We start from the raw sequence: 9564 nt of genomic DNA, 5'->3' as shown, positions 1-9564 counted from the left end.
AATATGGACTGTCTGACATGTCTATTTGGATGGTGTCAGAAAAATAATCCTCCACCATTTTTTCTATTGTGACAGCATCCAATGCAGCGACAGGAGACATGTCTGCAATGGTTGGCAGGTCCTTCAGTCTGGACCAGATGTTGTCTGCATCACCGCTAGTGGGTCTTTTAGGAAAACTGAGCTTTTTCCTCGCAGCCTTAGGTGTGGAAGAAAATGAAGGTGGAGCTGTTGGCATGTCACGGTCCTCTTCAGAGGACAATTTCCTGACCAGCAGGTCTTTGCACCTCTGTAGACTTGTGTCCGCCGGAAACAGAGACACAACATACGCATTAAACCGAGGATCGAGCAGGGTGGCCAGAATGTATTCCTCTGACTTTAAAAGAGTGACCACCCTCGGATCCTGGCAAAGCGTACGAAGGGCTTCATCCACAAGAGCTACATGCTTGGTGGAATCGCAATGGTTTACCAGCTCCTCCCTCACTTTCTCTTGTAATAGAGATTGGCAGTACCTATTCTCTGGAACTGCTTAAGGAATGAACGTAGTAAATGTAAAATAGATTGCAGTACCTATTCTCTTGCACTGCTTAAAGAATGAACGTAGTAAAGGTAATATAGATTGCAGTACCTATTCTCTTGCACTGCTTAAAAAATCAACGTAGTAAATGTAATATAGATTGCAGTACCTATTCTCTTGCACTGCTTAAAAAATCAACGTAGTAAATGTAATATAGATTGCAGTACCTATTCTCTTGCACTGCTTAAAAATTGAATGTATTAAATGTAATATAGATTGCAGTACCTATTCTCTGGAACTGCTTAAAGAATGAACGTAGTAAATGTAATATAGATTGCAGTACCTGTTCTCTGGAACTGCTTAAAAATTGAACGTATTAAATGTAATATAGATTGCAGTACCTATTCTCTGGAACTGCTTAAAAATTGAACGTATTAAATGTAATATAGATTGCAGTACCTGTTCTCTTGCACTGCTTAAAGAATGAACGTAGTAAATGTAATATAGATTGCAGTACCTATTCTCTTGCACTGCTTAAAAAATCAACGTAGTAAATTTAATATAGATTGCAGTACCTATTCTCTTGCACTGCTTAAAAATTGAACGTATTAAATGTAATATAGATTGCAGTACCTATTCTCTGGAACTGCTTAAAGAATGAACATAGTAAATGTAATATAGATTGCAGTACCTATTCTCTGGATCTGCTTAAAAATTGAACGTATTAAATGTAATATAGATTGCAGTACCTATTCTCTGGAACTGCTTAAAAAATCAACGTAGTAAATGTAATATAGATTGCAGTACCTATTCTCTGGAACTGCTTAAAGAATGAACATAGTAAATGTAATATAGATTGCAGTACCTATTATCTGGAACTGCTTAAAAATTGAACGTATTAAATGTAATATAGATTGCAGTACCTATTATCTGGAACTGCTTAAAAATTGAACGTATTAAATGTAATATAGATTGCAGTACCTATTCTTTAGAACTGCTTAAATATTTTTTTTTTTTTATTAATTTTGTATAATTTTTTTTAGTAATTTTTAAGAGATTTTAATAATTATAAAATTTGTATGGACTTAGCACAACAAAGCACAGGACTAAAGCACCACTGGACTCAGCAGGACAGACACTGGCCAAAGCACCACTGCACTCAGCAGGACAGAGCACAGGACAAAAGCACCACTTGACTCAGCAGGACAGAGCACAGGACAAAAGCACCACTGGACTCAGCAAGGACAGAGCACTGGACACAGGCATAAAGCACCACTGGACTCAGCAAGGACAGAGCACTGATCACGCAGGAGCACCACTACCCTACACACCCTCCCTCTTCCCTGATGTCAGGCGAAATAAGGATGGCGGCCGCAAGGTGAGTATTTATGACATCCGAGTATTGCGAGATCCGACGCGAGACTTGGATGTCATAGCCTCGTTTCGGATTCCTTTGGCGGCCGGAAGTACCTGAACAGTGCTCGGATCCCGTCGGATCCGCGCTGTTCGGGTGGGCTCGGATTCCGCTAATCCGAGCCCACCCGAACAGTGCGGATCGGATTAGCGGAATCCGAGCCCGCTCATCCTTAGATTATAGTGTGTATGTGTGTGACAGTGTAACTCTCCAGCTACTCAGCTCACCTCCTCTCAGTCCCTCTGCCCTCTGTCTCCTCTCGCTTCTCTCCGCTCCCCTCAGTGACTCTCAACCTGTCATCCGTGCCCACCTACTTGGGCCATAGTTACCTGCCTGTACTCACTTTTCCCCTCCCTCCCTCTCTTTCATGCTGTGCCTGAGCCCCCAGAGTTATAGTGCTTACTGTTACTTGTTCTGTGCTGTTTCACCTTGTACTGTGCCATTGTTTGTCCTTGTACGGCACTACGGATACTTTGTGGCGCCCTATAAATAAAAATTAATAATAATAATAATAACTATAGTATGTTATGTGTGTGACAGGGTATGATTATAGTGTGTGTATGTGTGTGACAGGGTATGACTACTGTATGTGTGTGGGCCGGTGTATGACTATAATGTGTGTGCATGTGTGTGGGGGGGGGGCGGTATATGACTATAATGTGTGTGGGGGCCAGTGTATGACAATAATGTGTGTGTGTGTGGGGGCCGGCGTATGACCATAATGTGTGTGTGTGAGTTTGGGGGCTGGTGTATGACTATAATGTATGTGTGTGGGGGCCAGTGTCTGACTATAATCTATGTGTGTGGGGGCCAGTGTATGACTATAATATATGTGTGTCGGGGCCGGTGTATGACCATAATGTGTGTGTGTGCTGCTGTACGACCATAATGTGTGTGTGTGCCGCTGTACGACTATAATGTGTGTGGGGGCCAGTGTATGACTCTAATGTGTGTGTGTGGGGGCTGGTGTATGGCTATAATGTGTGAGGGGGGAGGGTCTTAATATAATGTGGGAGGTAGGCTATTAATCTAATGGTGAATTGCAGGAAGGGGCTAATTATTGGGTGCTATTTCATTTGTGGGGTGTAGTGGGGCAATTTAATAGTGGGGCCTAACAATTTAAGATGGGGTGATTGGATTTTTACTTTAATGTTGGGGTGGTTTGGGAGATATTAATTGAATGTGGGGCTGTTTAAGGAAAATTAGGTCTATTTATTAAATGTGATGTTGAGTTATTTAATGTCTGGGGTGGTTGTGGGAAATGAATATATTTATTAAACGTAAATGCTATTTAATTTCTTGCTGGAGTTGTTTGGAGAGAGGGAAATAGTTTTATTTATTAAATGGGAATACTATTTAATGTCAGGGCTAGTTGGAGGGAAATAGATGTATTTATCAAATGTGAATACTAGTATTTTAATTGTTGAGGCTGGAGTGAGACCTAATTTTTAAATGGATGCTATTTTGATTTAACACCGGGGCTAAATTTCATGTACTCATTTTTTTTTCCAAATAGGGCATCTAACATTCCAGGATCCAGACAAGCAGCAACTGATCTGAAGACACCAGCAGCCACAAGTGGTGACAATGACAAGACAGGTAGGAGAGACCAGGACAGTCTGCCAACTATTCTGAATTTGGTGGGTGACTATCCCGCTTAGTCAGGATTTGGTCTGACTACAAGAACAGTTGGGAGATATGTCCTGCTTCACACTGTACTGCTTGTTAAGGCTGAACTGCATGCACCTAACAGTAGTGCACACAGTATTGCGTGTGTATTTGTAAAAAATGTGCCTAATACCCAAATTACATTATAGGAGCCCCCCTGACTTAAGTGCCCGGGGCCCCCGAGCCTTAATCCAGTTGTTGTCAGCAGGAGGAATCTATGCTCCCAGTCCCGGACAGAACACAGCCTGCAGAGCAAGCCGAGGAGCTCTAAGTTTCATGAGATTTATTAATTTTGTGAGACAAAGAGCTTCCCTGCTCACTCTACAGGAATGTCAGCAGCATTAGAAGCATAGATAAGTACAGTGGGCTAGGGGTGTCATAATGTGTCTGGGGAGGGTGGTGTAATGTGGATGGGGAGGGCCTGATAAATGTAATGTTTCATTATAATGTATGTATCAGCGCATCATTTTGACCACGCCCCCAACATAATGTAGCTACGCCCTTGGCGGCGCCGTAAATGCGCTGCGGCACGCGTTTTTTTTTCCTGCTCATCAATAGAGGTGGGCCCGTGTGCTTTAAAAGCCAGGGCTGATGTTTAGTCCCAGTCCGGCCCCGGACAAGATAATAATACTAAGTGGCTTGCAGACAGAAGTGAAATGGTTTGCTAAAGACAATCAACTTATGTTATTGAGAGTAAGGTAACATGTCCCCCCTCTTCCTATCTCATTGCTTGATGTGCAAGTCTTGATGTAATGTTCTTGTAACTCCTGTCACTGAACCATATAAAGAGTGGAATTCCACCTTGTTACTACCTCTTGCTTCAGATGGTGACATGGCGGAAGATGTTTTTCACAGCTGCTGCAATGTTCAACATGCAGTTGCTGAATGCCCAAAATAGCCAGAAATATTATGGGTAACAGACAGCATCTCCAGCAGTGACCCATTTTTTTTGTAATCTTTTTTCTTTATTGAGGTGATAACAAGCAAATGTAACCAGTACATTAAGATAATCAGTGACAAAAAATATTTAGGAATCAGCCTCACAATTTTTCCTATGAGTGGAATAATAAAATTAGGGGAGCCAGAGAAAGAGAGGAGAAAGTGGGAAGGAAGAGAAGGAGGAGGCGGAGGAGGAAAAGGGCATGAGGGGTCCTCAGGACTTCCTGGGAGTGGCTAGATGCTCTCTGTTTATGAAGATGGGCATGGTGGTTTCGGGAGGGTTGCCATCCAGCTCACTGACCCCAGGCAGAATGACCTAGGAGTATGAGATGAAATTAAGTACTTTTCATGACTGACCTGTAGGAGGGCGTCTCCTTGAATTTCAACCACTCGAGCCACATGGCAGTGAAGTCAGAGAATTGTTTTGGATTTGAAATCTAAAGATCATCCATAGCCATGTAAATGTCAATTTGCCTAAACCATTCAGCCACGTCAGGGGAGGAGGGGGGTCAGTTGGCCTTCATTGGACTGGAATTACAGCCAATGCTGCATTGTTCAATTGCCTGATTAGGGTTTTTTTATATTGCGATATTGAGACGTCAGAGACATTTAATAGCCAAAACTCAGGGCCATCTTTTACTGGACCACCAAGGATTTCTGTTGAAAACTAGTGTACTTGGCTCCAGAAGGGGGTCAGCAGTGAGCAATTCCAGCAAATATGCAGGGGGGTACCCGTCTCCGAAACCTCACCTCCAGCAGAATCCTGAGACACCGGGGAACATTTTTTTGAGCTGGAACAGGCAGCAGTACCACCTGGAGAGGACCTTAAACCGTGTCTTCCCCACTAATAAACTAGTGGAACTGGCCAAGGTAAATAGGAAGGCATTTGTCCATGATTAATCCTCTTCTGTCCTTCCCAGGTCCTTGTGCCAAGATCACAGCATACCCTGGGAGGGAGTCAAATGACTTGACAATGAGTGTGTTATAAATAATGTAAATCTGAACCAGCAACTTTACGGTGTGTGCAAATCATGGTACGTATTGTAGTTCACCCAGTTGTAATGCCTAGACAATGTTCCATTATCAACAATGAGGAATCCTGAGGAGTATCTTAGCGGGGTGAGGGAATTTATTATGACATTCCTGAATTTTTTTATCAGATAGATACTGCTATGTTTCTTAGGGAAGTCAGCGATACAGAGAGTAGCACTACTAGTCAGTAAGGATAAGGAAGACGATCATGATGCTACAAGTGCTGCTACCGCTGAATCCATCTACCCAGTGGCCTGTCACATGGTCATTTAGTGTTTTTTTGACCAGTGCCACTTGTTCACATATGCGTATTTAAGTGTGAATGAATTTTTGTTTCACCTCACTGACCTATACTATGGTATAGGAGATCAAGAATTATTGGCTATTAAATTAGCCCTGTCTGAATGGCGAAGGGGCCTTGTTTCCTATTATGATATATATCGACCATAAGAACCTAATTTATCTCCGTTCGGCTCGATGTCTGAATCCGTGTCATGCCAGATGGTCCTTGTTCTTTTCAAGATTTGATATTAGACTTACCTTCCGTCCGGGATCAAAAAATAAAAAAGCAGACGTACTTTCTAGGTCCTTTCATTCCGAAGACCAGGATTCTCCCGAGGACATTCATCCCATCTTTAACCCTAATTGTGTCTTGACTCTTACTCCTGTGCATAAATCTACTTGCCCTCCAGGCAGGACCTTCATATTACCACATCTACGTCTCAAGTTGTTACGCTGGGCCCATTTATCTCGCTTCTCGGGTCATGCGGGACTCAAGAAGACTGGAGAACTCCTGACCCGGTACTATTGGTGGCCATCCCTTCTGAAAGATGTAAAATCATTTGTTTCTGCCTGCTCTAAATGTGCACAACATAAGATTCCTCGGCATAGAACCTTCGGTTCTCTTATTCCTCTACCTGTTCCTGAAGTACCCTGGTCTCAAGTATCTATGGACTCTATTACCGATCTGCCTCCCTCCAAAGCTCATACAGTTATCTGGGTGGTGACCATTTTTCAAGAGCAGCTCATTTCATTCCTCTCAAAGGACTCACTTTGTCCGCATTGTTGGCAGGACTTTTAATCAAACAAATATTTCGCCTCCACGGCTGTCCACTCCATATCGTGTCGGACCGTGTTCACAGTTTGTTTCAAGGTTCTGGAGATCCTTTTGTTCTCAGTTAGGCATTAAATTGGACTTCTCCTCAGCATACCATCCTCAGTCTAATGGCCAGACCGAATGGACTAACCAAGAGCTCTAAAAATTCCTACGAATGTATGTGTCTGCTCACCAAGCGGATTGGCTGGAACTCCTCCCATGGGCTAAGTTCGCCCATAACAATCATTTCCATAAAGCTGTTGGTAATTTACCCTTTTTCATTATGTATGGATGTCATCTCAGACCACCTACCATTTCTCAAACTCCTATCTCCTCAGTTCCTGCAGTTGATTACCTGCTAAACAACTTTTCTCTCATTTGGACTCAAACCAAAAGTAATCTGGAGAATTCTGCTGCACGGGCTTAAAAAAATCTCGATAAGAAAAGGTGTCCTGCACCTTCACTTCTTCCAGATCTGGTTATCCATAAAAAATATCCGTTTAAAAGTTCCTAGTATGAAACTAGCACCCAAGTTTATCGGTCCCTACCGAATCTCCGAGATAATTAATCCAGCAGCTTTCAGATTGGAACTTCCATCCTCACTACGGATTCCCAATGTGTTTCATGTCTCTCTGTTAAAACCGATGGTACAAAATCAATTTTCAAGTGTCACAGCTTCTCCAGCTCCGGCTACTTCTCAAGATCAAACTGAATATGAGATTACTGAATATGAGCAGTGAGCTCACTCACTGCTTGGCTGGATCCCCTTGGGCCCTGTTTGGAAAACGATAGTCATTATTCACCACAAGGAAAGCAACGCAGCCAGTGAACAGTCCAGGCCTCCGTCTTCTAACCAGCCCTGACATTGTACCTCAACTGTGTCCCACATTCAGTTAAAAGCACCAAAAACTCCCCAGTAATAAATAAATAGCCCCCACCACCACAATCAGCCCATAAGTAAAAGAATAGCACCATCAATAAATTAATAGTGACCACCAATAAATGTATAGCCCCTACTCCTGTTACCTTAATAGACCATACCCCCATTAAATAGCCCCACCAATAAATTAGTAACCCCCACTACTATTAAATTAATAGACCCTATCCCCATTAAATTAATAGCCCCTCTGATAAATTAATAACCCCTTTAAATTAACAGTCCCTATGTATGTGTCTAAAATATAGGGCCCTCCCTGTCTTAAGTGCCCCTAGGCCCCCCAGAGCCTTTATCAAGTTCTATGTAGTGCTGTGGAACCATAAAAGATAGTATGTAATTTTGACATATCTGTCATAATGAAGTGTGTTAGCTTAACAAAACCTGTTACTGTTTTTTAAAAGGAGCAATTATTGATCAATTAGAAGTAACATAGTTATGACAGTATGTGAAAAGTTACTGTATTGCAATGGTACAGATACTGCAGTTTTGGTAAAAGATGAGGAAGACTGTCCCACTCGTGTGAGAGCTGTACGTGGGGAAGTGGGGTCGCTCTCTCACGTGCAGGGTGCATGGTGACTTTGGGCTGCAGGAGGGCAGCTTTATGTGTGCAGAGCACCAGTGTTATGTGTGCAGAGCACAAGCGCTGGGGAGACCTCGAATCTGGAGCAACAGCTCCAGATTCGAGGTCTCCTCAGCGCTCAAGACGCCATATCCTCTAGTCTAGTCTAGTCTGAACCAATTGCACTATCTGATCGACAGCCAGATCCTTGCTCTCCCCCCACAATGATGTATCCAGAAGCTGAGCTCCTGCCCTCTCTGGTGCGGGTTACGGTGACAGATGCAGCACGTGACACAGCTAGTGGACATGGTACGGAGGTAACGAGTCATGTGGCGTGCTCACCAGTTGTTCTGTGCTATGCTATAGAGCACAGAACAACTTGTGGGTGGAGCGACTCTGCAATATAGCGTGATCCGCCGGCGCTAATTCTGCATCAGCCCCAAATTTGTACTTGCGGCTGTGATTTGCTTAATAATCGGGGGCCATGGTGGCCCCTCAGCCTTGCGCCCTGGTTGACTGTACCGGCCACACAGCCCTCACTACGGCTCTGGCCTAGGGTGCCAAGAAACCTTGCACCGGCCCGGATGAAGAGTGTACGGTTCGACCCATAGCTGTTCCTCAGGATCAGGTAAGAACCTGGGGTGCTGGGAAGCGATTTACGAGTAGTGTTTTATTTTTTCCCCCAGCACTCTGTTACATTAATGTTAGAGCTATGCAAGGGTTAGTATTAATAGGGGTTTCCATCTTTTACTGGCTCTAATTTATTGGTTTGTACAAGTTTTATTGTATCTTCCAGGCGTCTGTCTATGCTTTTTAACTTGCTTTCTAGATGTAATTGTATTCAAAGCAGAGAATACATGAGAGCTGAGTCCAGGGGCAAAGAAAAGTAATCTGATGAGATCAATAATTGACTAAAATTCACACAAGGAAGTCAGAAGTATGAAGCAAATTTAAAGGAGGACATGTATAACAAAAAATATTTGTAAGTTAAAAAAAACCTTAAGGTTTTTAGAATATATTTTGGAATTAGACCTCATCGCCTGCTCATAAAGATGCCTCCAGTTGTGAAGATGGCTGACATATAACAACTTGTACCCAATTAGATAATTTGAATGTGTATACCAGCACAGGCAATCTTTGGTAATAAGAAAGTAGGAAGAGGTTAAACTTTCTTGAAATAAAAACATTAAATTAAGTTTACACATTTGGGATTAAACTTGCAATTGCTTTAAAAGTAGTATTTTTTTCATTGTATAACATAAAATGATGCTGCTCCAATTAGGAAGTAACTACTAACAACTACTGTCTCCCAATTATTATGAGAGTGAGAGTTGTCATTTATTTTGTACAGCTATACATTATTTGACATAAAGAGAGTTGTTGTTATGCATAATTACAACTAAGG

The sequence above is a fragment of the Mixophyes fleayi genome, chromosome 11, assembly GCF_038048845.1.
Source record: "Mixophyes fleayi isolate aMixFle1 chromosome 11, aMixFle1.hap1, whole genome shotgun sequence".
Classification (NCBI taxonomy): Eukaryota; Metazoa; Chordata; class Amphibia; order Anura; family Limnodynastidae; genus Mixophyes; species Mixophyes fleayi.
Note: the sequence above shows the minus strand (reverse complement) of the source record.